Source organism: Columba livia, chromosome 2 (genome assembly GCF_036013475.1).
Source record: "Columba livia isolate bColLiv1 breed racing homer chromosome 2, bColLiv1.pat.W.v2, whole genome shotgun sequence".
Classification (NCBI taxonomy): domain Eukaryota; kingdom Metazoa; phylum Chordata; class Aves; order Columbiformes; family Columbidae; genus Columba; species Columba livia.
In genome coordinates, this window is record NC_088603.1 from 107,789,512 (window position 1) to 107,807,335 (window position 17,824).

Below are 17,824 nucleotides of genomic sequence, written 5' to 3' on the forward strand. Positions count from 1 at the left end.
ACTTCCCCTGAGAAAAGAAATACATGAGACTTTTCTTGTATTCTCTGAGGAGAGTTCTTGGAGAGCCTCAGGTTCTGCTTTAGAGGGACCCCTCATGCTGTCATCCTTTTTTCTCTTTACTGGGAAGATGGAGAGAGGAAGCAGGAATTTCAGAACTGTCTGATGAACTGTTCATCACTGCATGGCACATGGTGACAGTACCGATCAGGTTTTACAACTGCAAGTACAACTTCCATTGTACCAGTTTTTACGAGTGTTTTCCATTAACGACTAATTTGAGGAGGGAAGGAGGCAAAACTAAAGAGAACTAAAGAAAGCCCTCTTGTTTCATCTGTTTGTGCATGTGATTTCTGTTAATGCAGATTTTCACCCACTATGTGTATAGGGGAAGCTGTGTAAGGAAGAGAACTTGCTGCTCCAGGTTCTAGCAGGGAAAAGCAAAGCAGAGTTACATTTGTGTCATGGAAACCATATCCTGACCTATCCTAATTGTGACAGATTACCAAAATTGTATCCTGCCACAGTGCATTTCACAGGCTAGATTCATTTAAAAGAGAATCTGCATTGAATTAGTCCATTTTACATTCTTTTTTGTTTTTTCTTTATGATTATTTGGTGTGATTATAGTAGTATCAGTTGACAGAGGTACCCATGGTGCTACAAAGTCTTGACACCTAAGCTAAAGGAAAAGAAGTGCAAAGGATTGCACAGGGGTAGTAGTATCGCCAAATGTTACTCACAAATGGGGTATGAATTACAAATAGAGCAAAGTCAAAATTGCTCAGAGTGAGATAGATTTGAATTATGCTAGATTTGGAGTCTTTGTGAATTGCAGTTGAGTTATCTTGATAGAACTAAGGAACAAGGCAAGGAATCAGGAGAGAATTAGGGTGCTTCTGAGATCTGGTCTGTTAGCTAAAGAGTTCAAGTATCTCACTCCTTGGTGAAGATGCCATCTTCACAAAGTACTACAGTACAGAAGTGGAAAAGGTCTGATTAGCATTAGTATTTCATTACTTAATTCCTACATTTATATAATGTCTCTTCACGCTCTTCTACTTCTCCACACAATTATTCACCCAGTTTCTAGCAGTCAATCTAAGAACCTCACACATTGTCTTTTGGCGGGGATCCATACCCATTGGGTGGGCTTAGTTTATGTTGACTGTGGAAGTATCCACTGGAGCCAGCAAAAACAGAGCTGAAAAATAAATAAAGTAAGCATAAAACGTAGGAAACCCCACTCTAGGTAAGGCTGTCAGTCTTTTTTACAGGGGTAATTATGAGGACAGTGTGAGAATGGAACATCAGTAGATGCCCAGCTGTGAGTTAGTTTGTCTTAGAAGTGCAGAAGGTGGCAGCTGAGGGGTAAGCGCTCATTGGGGAATTTGGATGCAGGTTCTGAGATAATGCACAATTACCCTGTTGGTTTTGTGTGTTTTACTGACTTTTTTGTGCCAGGAGAAGTGACTGACAGGATAAAAAGAGTGATTTTCTAGATGCCAAGAGCAATGGCAGAGAGATATCTGGATTCTCTTCGTTTATAGTCTAAGAAGGTCTGTTTGTTTAAGACTAATTTCTGTGTGATTTGATAGACACTAAATCATCTAGTTTGCATCACTGATGGCAGCAATCTTTCTTCAATGGAAAATGCTTTCTTAGGACTTCGAATAGTTTTGCCCTACTGTGTGTCATATCTCCTGTATTTCATATTATGATGTATTTGTGATAATTGATTTCTTATATAAATTCAGTATTTCTGACTGCAATAATTTTGACCCACTGTCCTGTCATATTTTTAATTGCCTGTGTATATGCGTAAGTGTATCTCTCTGGAAAGTGTTGAGGGATTTTTTTTTTCATGTCCAGAGGATGGAAAAGAAAGGGGAAATCTAGAATTATTATAGCTAAAACCAGACAATCCACCAGTAAATCAAAGAGTCGAAAGTTAAATTTAAAAAGTTTATTAAAAACAAACAAACAAACCCCCTACACAACAAAACCCACTACGTGGCTATATGTTTTACTTTTCTTTTTTGTTTGTTTGTTTTCACTTTTGTTACTTAAGTAGTGTTTTTGAGTCTTCCATTTTATTCAAGTCATCATTTTTTCCTGAAATCTTGCTTCCCTTAGTTAAGTCTTTTTATTCTTTTGAGTTTTCTGTTTTCCTACTACTGAGCTTTTCCTTCCTTGTCTCCTTCTGGCTCATTCAACTCCCCAGTCACAAACTCAGACCAACATTCCTATCTCTTGCATCTATTTTCCCAGTTTATCACCTTGCACTTTCCAGTTACTGAGCTTATACAACTTCTCTCCACCAAGCTCAAGGGTTTTCCAGGCGATGGGCCCCTCAGTTCCAGAAGGACAGGAAACTGCTGGAGAGAGTCCAGCACAGGGCAACAAAGATGATTAAGGGAGTGGAGCATCTCCCTTATGAGGAAAGGCTGAGGGAGCTGGGTCTCTTTAGCTTGGAGGAGATTGAGGGGTGACTTTATTAATGTTTACAAATATATAAAGTGTGAGAGTCATGAGGATGGAGCCAGGCTCTTCTCGGTGACAATCAACAGTAGGACAAGGCGTAATGGGTTCAAACTGGAACACAAGAAGTTTCACTTAAATTTAAGAAGAAACTTCTTCTCAGTAAGGGTGACAGAACACTGGAACAGGCTGCCCAGGGGGGTTGTGGAGTCTCCTTCTCTGGAGACATTCAAAACCCACCTGGACACATTCCTGTGTAACCTCATGTAGGTGTTCCTGCTCTGGCAGGGGGATTGGACTAAATGATCTTTCGAGGTCCCTTCCAATCCCTAACATTCTGTGATTCTGTGAATTAGTAAAAGGTTAGAAATGCTGGGGAAAAGATATTATACTCACTGACATAGTCCAGGTGGTGTCTAAAGATTAATGAGTAATTTTTTCCTTTTCTTTTTTTTTTCCTCTTAAATATTTAATCCTCTTTACAATCAGGATTACTGTGATAAAGTAAAATTAATTCTTAATCATGGAGATAAGACGCAGTCTCCTGTTTCTGCATATGGCCAGTATATTTATTTTAAGATACTACCTGTCAGGTGAAAATACCTGTATCTTTTGAAGTATGGGAGACATCTCCTTCAGTTAGAGCTGAAATGCTGAGTTATTTAAGATTTATCTGAATGTATTTTTGCAGAAATATTACTTAATTTTCTATAAAGCTGACTGAATAAGGGAAAATATATTTGTGAGCATTTATGTGCAGCTGCAAATGTGAGTGGTTAACTCTCTTGTTCAGCTCTGTCTATTATTGAAATCAGTGGTGACAAAGCTGACTGAGCAGCAAAACTTGCTACTCTTCATGAAACAACTGTGGAAGAAAAAAATCATTGCCAATAGCATTTCTTGTCTACAGGAGTAGTTTAAAATGATGAGACCAATTTTTAAGGGTTGTTGATGGGAACTGCTTTTGAGGCAGATACCTCTTTGCATGTGTTTTAAAGCTGTGTGATTTTACATATGATTTATCTTTAGAATCAGCAACTGATTGGTTACCTAGTTCTCTGGAGATGACAACTGGGCAGTAAGCTGTGCAATAGCCTAGTTTGTAATGTCTTTGATTGTGAGGTTGTGTATTAGTGATCTTTTTTCTTTGTGCCTAATGTCTACTGTAGTTACGTTCTTGTCCTTAATAAAGGTTTGTACATGCTGTTAATAAAGAAATAATAAAGCATGGCTACATACATTTGCCCTGTGTTGAGCCAATGGCTCATTTAGCAGTACTAAATAGCTGGTTTATGTGGTATTGTTGTTGTGTGTTTGTTTTTTTTTTGTCTGTAACAGACCTGAGTTTGCATTTAGTTAGTTTTGTTAACTTTCCTTTATTTGATTTCAGAGTTTCTGATTAATAGGACTCTGTAGCCAGTCACCATGTAAATAAAAACAAGAGCGAGTGGGCTGGAATAACTTAATTTCACATATATGCTAGATTTTGCTGACTCTGCTTGTATTAATGGCAAAAACTAATGGGATTGCTTCTGAACTAAGGTACTGCTCGGCATGCAAAACCTTGTACCTCTTCTGTATTGAAAAAATGAACTTGGCATAGTACTCAGATCAGTACAAATGATGTTTTAAAAATGCATAGATTGATAAACTGATGAAGCCTATCCAAATCATAATAATTGTTAATTAAGCATTATTTTGAGTATAACTGAAACCACAGTAAAGAAACGGAACAGTGGAGTTTGTTTTGCAGATATGAAAGGGCTTGTGATTTGGAATAATCTGCACATAATTGCAACATGCAGAAGAGTTGCAGTGACAAATTTGGATCACTAAATATAGCTGAAGAGGTTTCAGGGCGGTATTGATCCAAATGAATATGGCAAAGAAATTTATACAAACATTATTTTGATTTCCTTATGTGAACAGTGCTCCTATATATACTCATGAGCTGTATAATATAATGCATATGTTTGTTAGCAATCTTTTTACACTCAGCTGCACAAATTTTCTGGAGTTTCATGCTAACTTTGGACATCTGAGTTGAGACATCTAGCTTAAATGTTCAAGTTATGAATTGTGTAAACCTATATAGTTACTGAATAGAAGTTGGCTCATCATGATAGTGCTCTGAGTTGACCATTTAAACTTCCAATGAGTCAAAAAATGTTGAATTTAGATGCATAATTTTAGACCTCATCTACATTGCATGGTATTAAGACTTCTGAACAAAGTAGGGAGCTTAAGTGAATATTGTCATGTGATATTCATGAAACAGAAAAAGATTATTAACCTCTTAATTGTAAATTCTTACACTGAAACTTCATGGTTGAGTAGTTTGTATTAAAAAAAAAAACGTACTTTCTATATTACTGAGTGTTCTGCTCTGAAAGAGCTTCAGTTTTAGCTTTTCAGGATTTTCTGAACATTGCTTGCGAATGAACTGCTGCCCAAAGTGTACATGAAGAAATCACTTGAAAATAACTTTAAACCCTAAACAAAACAAATCACCGATTTAGAAATACATGTTTAAAAAAAGGTTTAACAAAATTCCTCTCCCTCATTAGTCCTGTTAACATTCGTGTCCTATGGATGGCAAATGTCATACTTAAGCTGTAACACAGGACTATCCACAAAGAATGAAACATTTAAATAATATAACATCCTGATGTGTTCACTAACAGTCTTTCATGTCTACTACTATGGAATGGTGATGTTTGCAATCTTACATGTCTTTCTCTTTATCAAGAATGTGAAAAAAATCCTTAAACTTTTTTCTTTTCCTTTTAAGCCAGTTCCAATAATTTTCACAGCAGTGTTATTAAAATAATTTGATGGAAAATACAAATCATATAGCTAATTTGGGTGCTTACAGACGTTCTGGTTTTCTTATATATACAAAGAATTAGTTTGTGTTTTGAAAATACAGACTTTGATTTTGGAAATACTTGTTCACATAGTTTTTGTTGCCAGCTTTGAAGAGAAATTCATTTGAATGTTCATCTTCAGCTTACAAGTCTGTTACTGCTTCAGTCTAAGGACTTGTTTTTAGTTCAAGCAGTTGGACTTCATGACTGTTTTTACTTCAATCTCATAACAGTTATATCACTTACTATTAGTATATTATTTCTGGAGCATTGCAGTTGGACTACTCTAAATAGGGGATAACAGCCCACCTGATTTCACCATCTGAAAGTCCAGCCAAAATAGAGGTACCCATTTTGTGCATCTGAGGTATATGATTGGAACCCTTTTCACCCCTGCAAGGGGTAAAAGTTGTGGCTTTTTACTGGATTTTTTAATAGTATTGATGCTGCACTTCCATTCTTCAAAAGAGTTTTCTGTCATGTCTGCCAGAATGGACATTGAGAGGCCATAGACCTAGTCATGTTCTAATCTTGTTATAAATTAAAATGTATGGATTTTCTAGGTTGGGAAGGGATATATTTTTTAAAAAATGTTTAAAACATATTTTAATAAAAAGTCTTCATTTTTTGGGGTGGTACAACTTGAGTTTTGACCTTTTCTCTTTAGATTTACTATATGTTTATATACTTTTGCGATAGGTTTCATCCACCTTTTGCCTGTGTAACTGCAAAGGTGATTTGTTCCTTTTTTTTTTGAAAATTATTTATTACCTGTTATTCTTAAGTGCTCGGTAGAAAATACTCTGGGCAGTAACAGAGATGCTAATTAAAGGGGGTCTGAAAACTCTTTAGGATGCCTTTGGAACTACTGAGTTGATTTGTACAATTAGTATGAAGATTTTCTTACAACTTAGAAAATGCTTTTCAGCAATTAAAAATGGGATTTCTACTGGACTGGGCATGTACTTTCCTATGGAGGCATGCCAGGCTGCTACATAGACATCCTTTGGCTCAAAATACAGCACCCCAGTTGGGTTTCTCCACTTCAAACATTATAAATATTCTCTTAGGAGTGAACAATGGAGCATGTTATTTATAATCTGTCAGTCAAATCCTAAAGTACTTATTAATGGAAGTTTTAGCGATGAATGGGTGAAAATTAAGAGATACTCTTATGTTAACCAACTTCAGAAATCCTCTTGCTTATGAGGCAGTGAACATTTCTGTTAATGATACTGCCTGCTTTCTCAGTATTTATTATCAAAACATTTTCTTATGAACTGAATTAGAAAGCTCTCCAACTAAGTGAAAGTGAACTCATAAGAAGCATTGCACTGTCAGTGTGGGGTACAGAAATCTTCTGTCTCATGTTGTTGCATATGATGAATAATACCTGTGCCTTTCTCACTGCCTTGCAATGCGGTTCCCAAATGGGATATTCCACTCTGAGAAGGTCGAGTCCAGATCCTGGGCTGTTTTACATTTTTCACGTCCACAGAAGAAATTGTAAGCAAGGAGTCTCATTAAGTGGATGATATGATGATGTGTCACCTCTTTATCATATGAGTGCTGGCAATGCTTTTGGACCTGGGTATGGCAGAAGTTCAGCAGCATGTTGATAGAAACCCTGCACACAAAGCAAAGCCAACAGAGTCGTGGCAGTGAATGCGGAAGCCAGGAGGAGAAGAGAACTACAAATTTATTTTTACTTTCAATTACATAATTGATACAGGATTTTTTGTGTGGTTATCAATGACTGTGGGTCTTTGGAAAGATTCAAACGAAGAGAAGAGTAGTGCTCTTTGTGCAGAGGGCAAAAATTCTTCAGAGGGCTTTGAAACATGGTGTTTGCCATTAGACTGGTGTGATTGTTTTTTGAGGGTGATAGAAAGACTAAATTAAATGGAAAAAAAGCCATTTTAAAGGAGGCTGACACTATCACAGGTTTAAATTCAGAAAACTCATTTCATCGTAAAACTGCAATGCATTAGTTTTGTGTTATTTAGATTATTATAAAGCAATATTTCTCTTTTGGTATTGAATACCTTTTGTTGTAGAAGAAAAAATGATTTTAGGTTAATCTGGAAGCAATTTCTTTGGTTATGTTAATATTTCAAGTTGATCCCAAGCCTATCCCCTGCCCTGGTGATAGTCACCTTGAGGCTAAGTATGTCATTGTTTAGTTAACATTGTTTAATTTAACTCTAGCAGTGAATAAAGACCTAGAGCCAAAACAAAGCTCCCTTTTCACCCCAAGTTATAGGTAAATGCGAATTTATTTAATGGAGAAGTAATTCAGAGGCACAGATAAGACCTCTCAGATTTTTGTGTTTATGGTGGCAACTCTGAAAACACTTTTTCTTTTTTTTTTTTTAAATTAATTTCCACTTCATTAAGCCATGTGCAACACCTAGATAATATAAATTTGGCTTTATACAGCTTATGAAGGTTACTTTCCTAGCCTGTCCTTTGTGTTCTTCTTTGTTAAAATTATGGAAAATTAGTAGATTTTCTTCCTTTCCAGGAATTATGCACAAAATGAAACTTTTATTATTGTTATATTTGAAAGGTGAAAGTGCAGAAATGGGAATCTAATCTAGAAACAACATGGTAAATTAAGAAAGTTTGCTATAAGCTTGCAGTCCTCCCAACAAACATTACTAAAACCTGGGGAGATATTTCTGCCATGAGTTAGAGCAAGACAAGGGCAGAAAGTGAGCTGTAGACCCAGCTGTAATGTTGGTCACTGATAAGGTTATGGTCCTTGAATGTGCACACTTTCTCAAGTTCAGGATCTGATGTGGGCTTACAGTGTATATGAAAGGATTTTAAACTCGGAATGACCTTGTGACATGTTTTTAGTTTGAATTAAATAATGAGATTATGAAAATGAATTTGACAAAATCATACGAAAACAGAAGCACCTTAGGCTGGAAGCACCTTAGGATGGAATTTGCGTCACGTAGTCCTGCAGTCCTAATACTGCTTAGTCAACCCACACATTTTGATGGAAAGAGAATGATGCTGAAGTATGCCAGGAAAGCCAGAGCCAGACTTCAAGAATTTGTTTTCTCCTCTTTGTCCTGAAGCATGAATTCCTCTAAGTTAAATTGCCTGTTTTGTTGTTGTTTTGTTTTTGTTTTTGTTTTTTTTTTTTAGTGTTGCACATGTAAATGATTGAAAAATCATAGAATCATTTTTGTTGGAAAAGACCCTCAAGTTCATAAAGTCCACTGTTAACCTAACTCTGGCACTAAACCATGTCCCTAAGAGCCTTATCTCTATGTCTTTTAAACCCCTCCAGGGATGGTGACTCCACCACTTCCCTGGGCAGCCTGTTCCAATGCCTGACAGCCCCTTCTGGGAAGAAGTTTTTACTAATGTCCAATCTAAACCTTCCCTGGCACAACTTGAGGCCATTTCCTCTTGTCCTATCACTTGTTACTTGGGAGAAAAGTGTCACAGTTCTGTGTTGGTTTTGAAAGCAGGGATGTATACTTCTTTGTTGTTCATTGGCATAGTTTTATGTGCACTATTTGTGTACATATCAGCTAGAATCCACGTGTTTTTGAAATACAGCTCTGAATGCAGAGGAGCCTTGGTGGCAAAAATTTGTAATGGAAGTTGGTTGTAAGTCTTGCCCCTTTCTCCTGCCCCCTCCTCCCCAGTGAGGGAGTGAACCAGCCCTTAGGGGGTAGCAAAGTTGCCTTGTGCCCATTCTGCTGCGATGCCTTCATCAAGCTCTGTGAAAAGCTGTGCTATATAGAAATAAAACAGGAATAAAAATGATTGCAGTGGTATAGCTTCTTAGGTCTGGAAATCAAGAAGCTGACTGTAGAGAGGAGGGACATTGTCGAATTTACATCTGCGGTGGAGTCTTTTAGAAGTCAGAACTATGTTACAGGAAGAAGGTAAGAGTTTGATAAGATCTGGCTGGATTCAGATAATACTAAGGAGAAAAATCAACATGGAATTCTTATGGGATGCTATAAATTAGAGGATGAATGATTCTAATAACCATACAGCCAAATCTTTCCCTAATGCAAACAACTTGTCAAACAATTATTGACTTGTGAAGAATCAGTGTTATTTTAAAATTGGTTTTGGAGGGACTAAGGACGTCAGAGAGAGTTGGTCATCACTGTTCTTATGATCCAAAGTTAACAAAAAACATCTTTAAGGTTTTCTTAACCTTAAGTGCAAAGTCAGTTTAGGGAAACTAGATAGTGACTGAAGAGCTCAAGCATTTGAATGTGGTGACATTTTCTAGTTAAAAATGCAGCAACCTTTCTGGAACTCCCATCTTAAGTACTGGTGGCTTTTAGGGGTGAACTCCAGACCTAACTTGCTGACCAACCACTCCCACGAAGAACATTAAGAATAAACACAGAGATTGCAAGGAATGAGTAAAAGGGGAATAATTTGTAAAGAAACTGTCTTAGAGGTCAAGAAGTGTTCAGATGAAATAGAATTTGCCAGAAGTCAAGCTGAGTTAAACTCTGCAAAGGAAACTGAAACAAGGAATAAAGCTGTTTAGCCATATGAATACAAAATATGGCATGGTTGGTACATACAGTGGTGAAGTAGGAATTAGATATTGTCTAGTTATGGCCAAAACTTTCAATACTGAAGCACACACCTATTTAATAAGGGAAGTACTGTTAAACACAGAGACAAAGGCAAAAGCTGGGAAGGAGGTTGGAAAAAGGAAAAGCGGTGCCTGTGAGGGACATGTAAGACCCAAGGAGTTTACATGCTTAAGTTTTGAAGGCCGATAATCTCCCTTGTGAAAGCAAGTGTGATACCCTAGGTTGAAGAACGGAAATATTAGCTCTAATGCTGAAAAATAAGGGGGAAATGATCTTGTGCAATTTGCCAAATTTTGTAATACATTGGAAGAGAAGAATAAATAAATATCTTGAAGCAAATGGAAAAAAGAGAAGAAATGAAAATTACTTTTATAAAACTGAGTTGTGCGAAACAACTGAAAAATTGTTTTGACAAGGTGAGTTCAGAATAAGTGCCGAGAAGGTCTGTGTGGCAACCGAAACATAAAAGATGTCAGTGTACAAGAGATGTTAATGTAAAAGAGTGAAAAAGAAATAGCATATCTCATATATCTTAAAATAACTTTTCTACTTTTCCAGTCTGCGAGGGGAAATTGTTGGTTTGGATTTGGGTTGGGGTATATTTGAGAAGGAAAAATGCTTTCTGGGTTAAATGAGGATGAAGGCACGCCATCTAGAGACTGTGTATACATGGTGGGTTGTAAATTATGAGTTTCCTAGGTATCAGCTTCTAATAAAAACAGTGAGCATAAAAACACAGCTCATTTTAAAGTGGAATATGGTCCGTTTATGAATCAGGATATATCCTTTGGTCACCTGTGAAGCTGGGAAGTAGAACTGGTAATTCAACTAATTCCTCTGGACCTGTGTTACCCAAATCATTTGCTCGGTGTCTCCAGCAAACCTGTATACAAATGCTGACAGTCAGATGGTTTGCAGAGTTTGCCTGTCTGTGTGTCGAGTGGTTTGGGGAGGGTTAGTGTTACATTAGGCCCAATTAACAGTTCTGGGCTTGAAACTTTCTGGTGATTTGGCTAAGATGATGGGCAATTTTGGAAGACTTTGGAGTATTACTGTGGTCATCAGTAACTGTGTTCAAGAGCTCGAGAGTCAGGAGTTGATTTATGCTAAAGGAGGACTTCTCTTACAGGATTATGTCTAGATTTGGAAAATAAAAGAGTAGGATGAATATAAAACACCTTTTGGGTCATTTCAGATCACTGGCAACATGCAGGTGGAAGAGGAGTGTCCCCACCTCCTGCTGTCACCATTGTCTGAAACGTAGGCAAGCTGCCTGGAGTTGAAATCACAGGGACTGAGTTTACAGCAAGAAAACTGCTCATTTTCAAGCACTCACAAGGCTTGGATTAAATTATTCATGATGATGCTTTTTGTCACTACTGTTTATATTCCAGTGACAGTTAATGTGAGTTGAACTTGTTAGTAAAATAAATAAACAGCATTCAGCAAGCTGCTGAGGACCGGGGGGTTTGAGCATGTATGTGTGGAATGGGAGGCAGTAACAAGGTGCTGATTCATTAATCTTCAGCACCTGACTCTGTCATTAGCAAGAGGTTGTCGATCAAATATTTAGCATGGTGGCATTCCAAAAGGCTTTTAAGGCCCATGTGAACACTGCTGATCAGCAGGAGGACTGAAGTTTTTGGAGTGTTTTCTTTTTAATGATGTACATGTGAGGGCTTGGGCTGCTATTTCAGTTGTAGCCCATTGACATTATGTTGAGAGAAACACCTGACATGCTTTAAAGTGAGTGGGCTTTTTTTGTCATCACAGGAGAATAAATTGTGCCTTCACAGCAAGCACCCTTTTTTCAGTGCAAGGATGTTTAGCTGGTCATATTTTGTTTGCTGCTTTGATTTCTGCTGCTTCCATGGATCTGGTTTATTGCATCTGTCTTAACAACTAAAGAAATGTTTTCTGGGAAATAAATAGTTCCATGACAAAGATATATTGTAGTGAGCAGCTGTTTCACTGTAATGGGAGCCTTAATTGAAAGGATTATTGCAGCAGGACGTTTCCTAGTTGTTTGTGTTGGATGATGTGACTGAGAAGGATACAATATAGTAGCAAATTTTAAACAAAAATTATATCTGTTTTGCTTTCTGCTTGATCTTCAGGGTAGCAAAGCCTGAAGATCGGTTCCCTCCCTTGGGACCGAATCTGCTGACCTTACTTAGGGAAAACTCCCACTAGCAGTGGGAAATTTGCTTCTGTAAGCAGCGCAGGAAGTGCCCTGTAATATATTAAGAAACCAAGTAAGCCCGTAAGAAACCAAACAAAAGGCATTTAAAAGCATTCCCATTACTTACAGAGAGAAGAAAGCAGAAAATTAATATGCACATGCTCCATAATTAACATTTAAGCTCTGGTTTTAATGTGATTTAGGGGGAGCTGTGAACTCTTGAAAACGAAGCTGTTGGTGCAGATGCAGAGCTAGGTGTGCAGTTTCTCATTACTCAGATGTTTCTGTTCTGCCTCCGGATGAAACGGGGAACCTTAAATGCATCCCCCCCACAAACAGATTTGTTAACATCCTGTTCTAATTCAGAGCAGAGACCTCAATCTAGTTCTCCCATATCCCAAGTGCGCTCAGCTAACCGTGGCTTTTTGCTATCCCTCCTCTTCCCTAAATCCCTCTCCCTAAATATTTGATTATCCTTGTGAAATGGAGCTGCTCCAGTACATGATGCCCTCCTGGCAGCCGAGTAGTTGCTTCACTTGTCTGAGGAAGTATCAGAATTTCAAGATGATGAAGGTTTTTTCATGTTGAGTTACATAACAGTGTCATGCCATGGGCTTGTGAATCATGTGGAATGGTCACAATAGCTTCACAGATGTGTAGTCTCTTCCCAATCCGCTCTCCCATTCCCTGCCTTTCCATCTTGCCTCAAAAAGTATTTATTATCATCATCATCAAATTTGATACAAAGACAGTAAATCTGAATATGTGTCTATTCAACGGATGAATTTTGGTTTGAAGAAATGAAGAAGAATTTTCATTTAGGTGCCAACCACCAGCTTGAATGTTCTTGAGCTTTTTTAGAGAGCATGTATGCATCCAAAGCTGCTTCTTTTATTCTTCTTTTTTCCCTTGTTCTAGCATGTAACAAGCACGAGTCAGTTTGGTGTTGATTGTTATTGTAAGGAAAACCAAAGAGATACTTTTAGTGGTTTTCTTATTTAAATAATATTTTAAATAATCATAACATGGCTTAGTAGATCCTCAAAAATCCACACATTTTCAGACCAGTTGATTATAACCTTGTTTCACTTAACTTGGCCAGGAAAATAAGTTATATCTCCTCTTCTGAGAGCTCTCAGTGAATTTTGCAGAACAAAAGCCAGAAAGACAGGGAATGAAGTTTTCATCACAGTTGTGCAGTATTTGTCTGGATTATGTTCTATAAATTGGCATGAAAAACAACGTTAATGAGTAAAACTAATCAGTTTAAGTTAGTTTGTATAAAACATTTTCAGAAGTGAGAAAATATTTCAACATTTTATTTTAATTTTCGTTTGTTTTTTGAAAAAAATCATGGTGGAAAGCAGGAAGGGAGATAACACTTCCAGATTTCATTGTGTTAGGTTGAAAAAAACTTGAAAATGAATGGAGCCAAGGGAAATAATAGGATTTTATGGCCAAAATATAATTTTATCCTTCTTTGTGCTTAAAGTTTTGATTTTTTTAAAAGAGGAATTCTGTACTATTAATTCTGATAAAATGATGTGATGCTTTTACAAGAATCCAAAGGAATTTACCTCTGCTCTGATTTCCTCCCCCCCCCCCCCCTTTTATAGAGATATAAAAGAAAATTTAGCCAAAAATAATGGAGCAATTCAAGTCACACATGTAATGGTCACATAAATTAAGTTGTAATATAAACAGTAGCTACAACACACAGTCCTTTAATTTTTACTTCATTTAAAAACTCAGTCCTTTGGAAAAACAATGAAAGGGTCTGCAAGGAAACACAAGATTAGTTTAACTTACCTTTAAAATCCTTTCTTTGTTCATTCATAAAATTCTGTGGCAAAGCTGCTGAGGTCATTGCCTTCCCATGTCTCACACAGGGCTTTAACAAATTCTGAGCCTGTTCTTTAATTGATCTTTCTGGGTGCCCTGTGATTAAATTCTGGGAAATTACTAAACTATGAGTCACATCATAAAAACCAATTAGTGGTTGGTTGACAGTTTGTCTCCCAGCTGAAGCCTCCAAATTTCTGTTAATACCACATCAATATATAGGTTATTGCTGGCAAATGGCTCGAGTTTATTTTGTAGAAGAATGTTGTGCAAAGTCACCAAGTTTATGTTGGATACTGCTAACACTAAAGCAGTTTTGTTTGAATGGGGCATACTGCCCCTTTTGGCTTCATTCGACTGGTCCTAATGCATATTGAAGTGTCGGGATGAGTGGGGAAAAGCAGTTTTTGGAAAGAAATCTTGTTTTAAAATCATCTGCTCTTGGAGTTTGGTTTGTTTATTTGTTGGTTGGATTTTTTTTATCCAGCTTTTTCCTTCAATGGTAGCATTTTTGGAAGATCGGAAGCTTTGCACAGAAGTTACTTCTGCAAGGTGGCACTGTTGTGTCTTCTCTTCCCTTGCTGCTGTTGTGAGCTGTGTGTACTTGCAGGGTTTTGGGGCTTGTCCCTTTTTCCATCCTCCATGAGGATGAAGGACAGGATGTAAAGTGCAGGGCTCCTTTGGGCTCACTGCTTTCTGGCACACAGCCAGGGGAACTCCAAGCCGGGGAAAGATGACTCTTATCTTGGACAAATTTGTCCACTATTTCGGCTTTTAGGATAATGATGCTGTCATCCAATACGTTTCAGTATAGCCCGGCCTTGATAACGTAGCTGGTACCCAAGTATTAGTTCTCTAGTGAGGTGACCTTGCTGTGTTAAGTGTACATCTTTCAAAAAAGAAGTTGGGCTGAAGAACCTTACATTATGAAGCAGTTTTAAAAGTTAAGAAATAGTGAAGAAAAGTGATAATGAACATTTTTGGGGCAGTAATGAAGATTTGTTTTCCCCCTCCCCCTGTCCCCCTGAAAGTTGGTGCTATACTTGTATTTAAATAATTACATTTATTAAGCACAGTACCTTTCCTTACAAAATTCAAAGCATAAAATGACCATATGGAACATTTTTTAAGAAATTGTTCAGAAAAAAAAGAATGCAAAAAAAAAAGTCTGGATTTGAGAATTCAGGTATAAATATATATCAAATTTATCAAACCTTACAATACATTTTATACATAGATTAATAATGTATAGATTAGTTGTTTTTATAATAAAATTGGAGAAATCTCAGTTTATGGGCAGTGCTATAAAAATCAGGATGGTCTAACTGAATTTGTCTGTTACTGTTTCTAGAGCAAGTCTAGTTTACAAACATGATGGGCTGTGATGACAGATAGTTATGTAAAGATAAAGCAGATCATACACCACTTAACGCCTCCCATTATGTAAGTTTATAACACAGAACAAAAACTTCTTTAAAAGTGCTTTGGTTTGGAATAGATGTGCTAAATGTTATTTTTTCACATTAGCCATGAGAAAGTTATGTGACAGTCTTTGCATTTAGTTTAGATTTTTTGCTTTCTGTTTACAGCTAACAGTCTGCTTCAGTATAATCAGAGAGAATGTGATAAACAGAAGCTTTTGCTAAGAAGTTTAGTCCGTAATTGAAGTATTTGCTTTTAAATGGAAACCAGAGTTTATTAACTTTTTTCTTTTTTATTTTTCTTTTTTCAGATGCAGATACTGGCATCTGAAAAAAAAAAAAAACCAACATGCATGCAGATTCACAGAATGTTGGGGATTGGAAGGGACCTCGAAAGGTCATCTAGTCCAATCCCCCTGCCAGAGCAGGAACACCTAGATGAGGTTACACAGGAATGTGTCCAGGTGGGTTTTGAATGTCTCCAGAGAAGGCGACTCCACAACCCCCCTGGGCAGCCTGTTCCAGTGCTCTGTCATCCTCACTGTGAGGAAGTTTCTTCTCAAATTTAAGTGGAACCTCCTGTGTTCCAGTTTGTACCCATTATCCCTTGTCCTATCATTGGTTTGCACCGAGAAGAGCCTGGCTCCATCCTCGTGACACTTACCCTTTACATATTTGTAAACATTAATAAGGTCGCCCCTCAGTCTCCTCTTCTCCAGGCTAAAGAGACCCAGCACCCTCAGCCTTTCCTCATAAGGGAGATGCTCCACTGCAGATACTGGCAAGCACAAAATGGACCTCTCATTCCATTTTCTCAGATCTTCAGTGTTGTCTTTTAGAATCTTGCGCCTCTCAAGCTGTAGTATTATGCTATCAGAACACTGAATTATTATGGACTGAGCTGCACTGATGTGTGAAGGTATGTTGTGCAGTTAAATTGTTAGCGTGGCTCCTGAGGCCAGTCTGGCTCCAGGCAAAATACACTAGGGGTCATCCCCTCTTCGCTGCTCCTGCAGCTTTTACTACTCCTCTCTGAAATGTAGCTTAACTCTCCTTGGGATAAGCTGTGCTCTGCAGCACAGACGCTCTCTGAGGCAGGGAGGGGTTGCCATTTGCCACACATTGCACGGGAGCCGAGGGAAAAACCACATGGCTGCAAAGCTGGGAGGGTAGACGATCTCTCAGTCTCTTGTTTTAGCTGCGAGTCCCCTGTGTACTCACTATGCTCAATTACTTTGTGCTTGTAGAAGTGTTCTCATTATGATATGATCTCCAGCTCCTCATCGTAAGCAGGCCTTAATAGTGTTTTGTTTTGCTGTGGCTGTTCGGCATGCTCTTATCCAGAAGATGTTGTCTATATTAGACCATTGTAGAGAGTGTAGAGTACCCATCACCACAACTGTGACGTTTATACTTGCACTTAGCCCTATGTTTTTGTTCGGGTTTGTCATATATATTTTAGATTGGAAAGAAGTCGAAGCTATTATATTTCATTATTATTTATAACAGAGTTATTACAAAAAATGTCTAAGGTGCTGTGTGGTCTCATAGGCCAATATACTCTCTTTCACAGGCAGTTTACTAACTAGAAATTGATGAGATGACAAAATTAATCATTTTAGAAGGGATACTTTTTGTTGCTTAGATGATTCCAACTGGATATTTATAAATGCGTGTTTGGGCTTTTAGGTTGCTTGCATCAAGACCCCCCATATGAAGGGCACAAGGCATCTTTATTGGCACACCTGCATGGTTGAAGTGCATCAGTAGTGCCTTAATATACCCAGAAGTGGTCATAACATAGATAGATATATAGTCATTTTCCTGTAACTTCAGTTTCCATATCCCTCGTATAAATACAGAAAACAATAGTTCATATTATTACATATAGTATCTGTGTAAATAAAGTTTGAAGAAACTAGTCATTCTGTTATTTTAGGAAAACCTGAACATCTTCCCAACGATGAAGATTCACTTGAGGAAGAACTTTGCTGTACGCTTGGAGAATGCTGCTTGCTCTCTGACAAGGCTTGTCTGTATCCTGACTGTGCAGCAGGGCTGCAGATGAGCTAATTTAGCATGGCCAGGGAATCAAGGAGTCTGATTTCAGATGGTCCTTCTGAAGTGAAGCTAGTAAGACAGTGTTTTGTTGTGTGCAGATGCTTTGCTGAACAAAATATCAGACTTTGTCTGAGAGGAATATCGAGGTTCTCCCACCATGAGAAATTCACTTACTGTGTATTTGTGTAGGTTTTTTTTCCTTACAAACTGCTTTCTGAGAATAATCCACATTCTTTTTCTTTCAAAATCTTTCAAGATACATGGATTTTCCCTGAAGTCATCCTATCCTGAAAAGTTCTTCCACTTAAAATCACCAAAGTGCAGCTACATGTAAGAGAATTAAGAAAGTGTGTTGAATTTCTCTTGCAGGGGCTGTTTTTATTC

General features: G+C 37.6%; 1 protein-coding gene across 12 annotated transcripts in view; it reads left to right on the top strand.

Moving 5' to 3' along the window:
- Positions 1-17,824, top strand: part of PIEZO2 (piezo type mechanosensitive ion channel component 2) — a 310,595-nt gene that overhangs the window by 54,716 nt on the left and 238,055 nt on the right. The gene's annotated exons all lie outside the window — the stretch shown is intronic.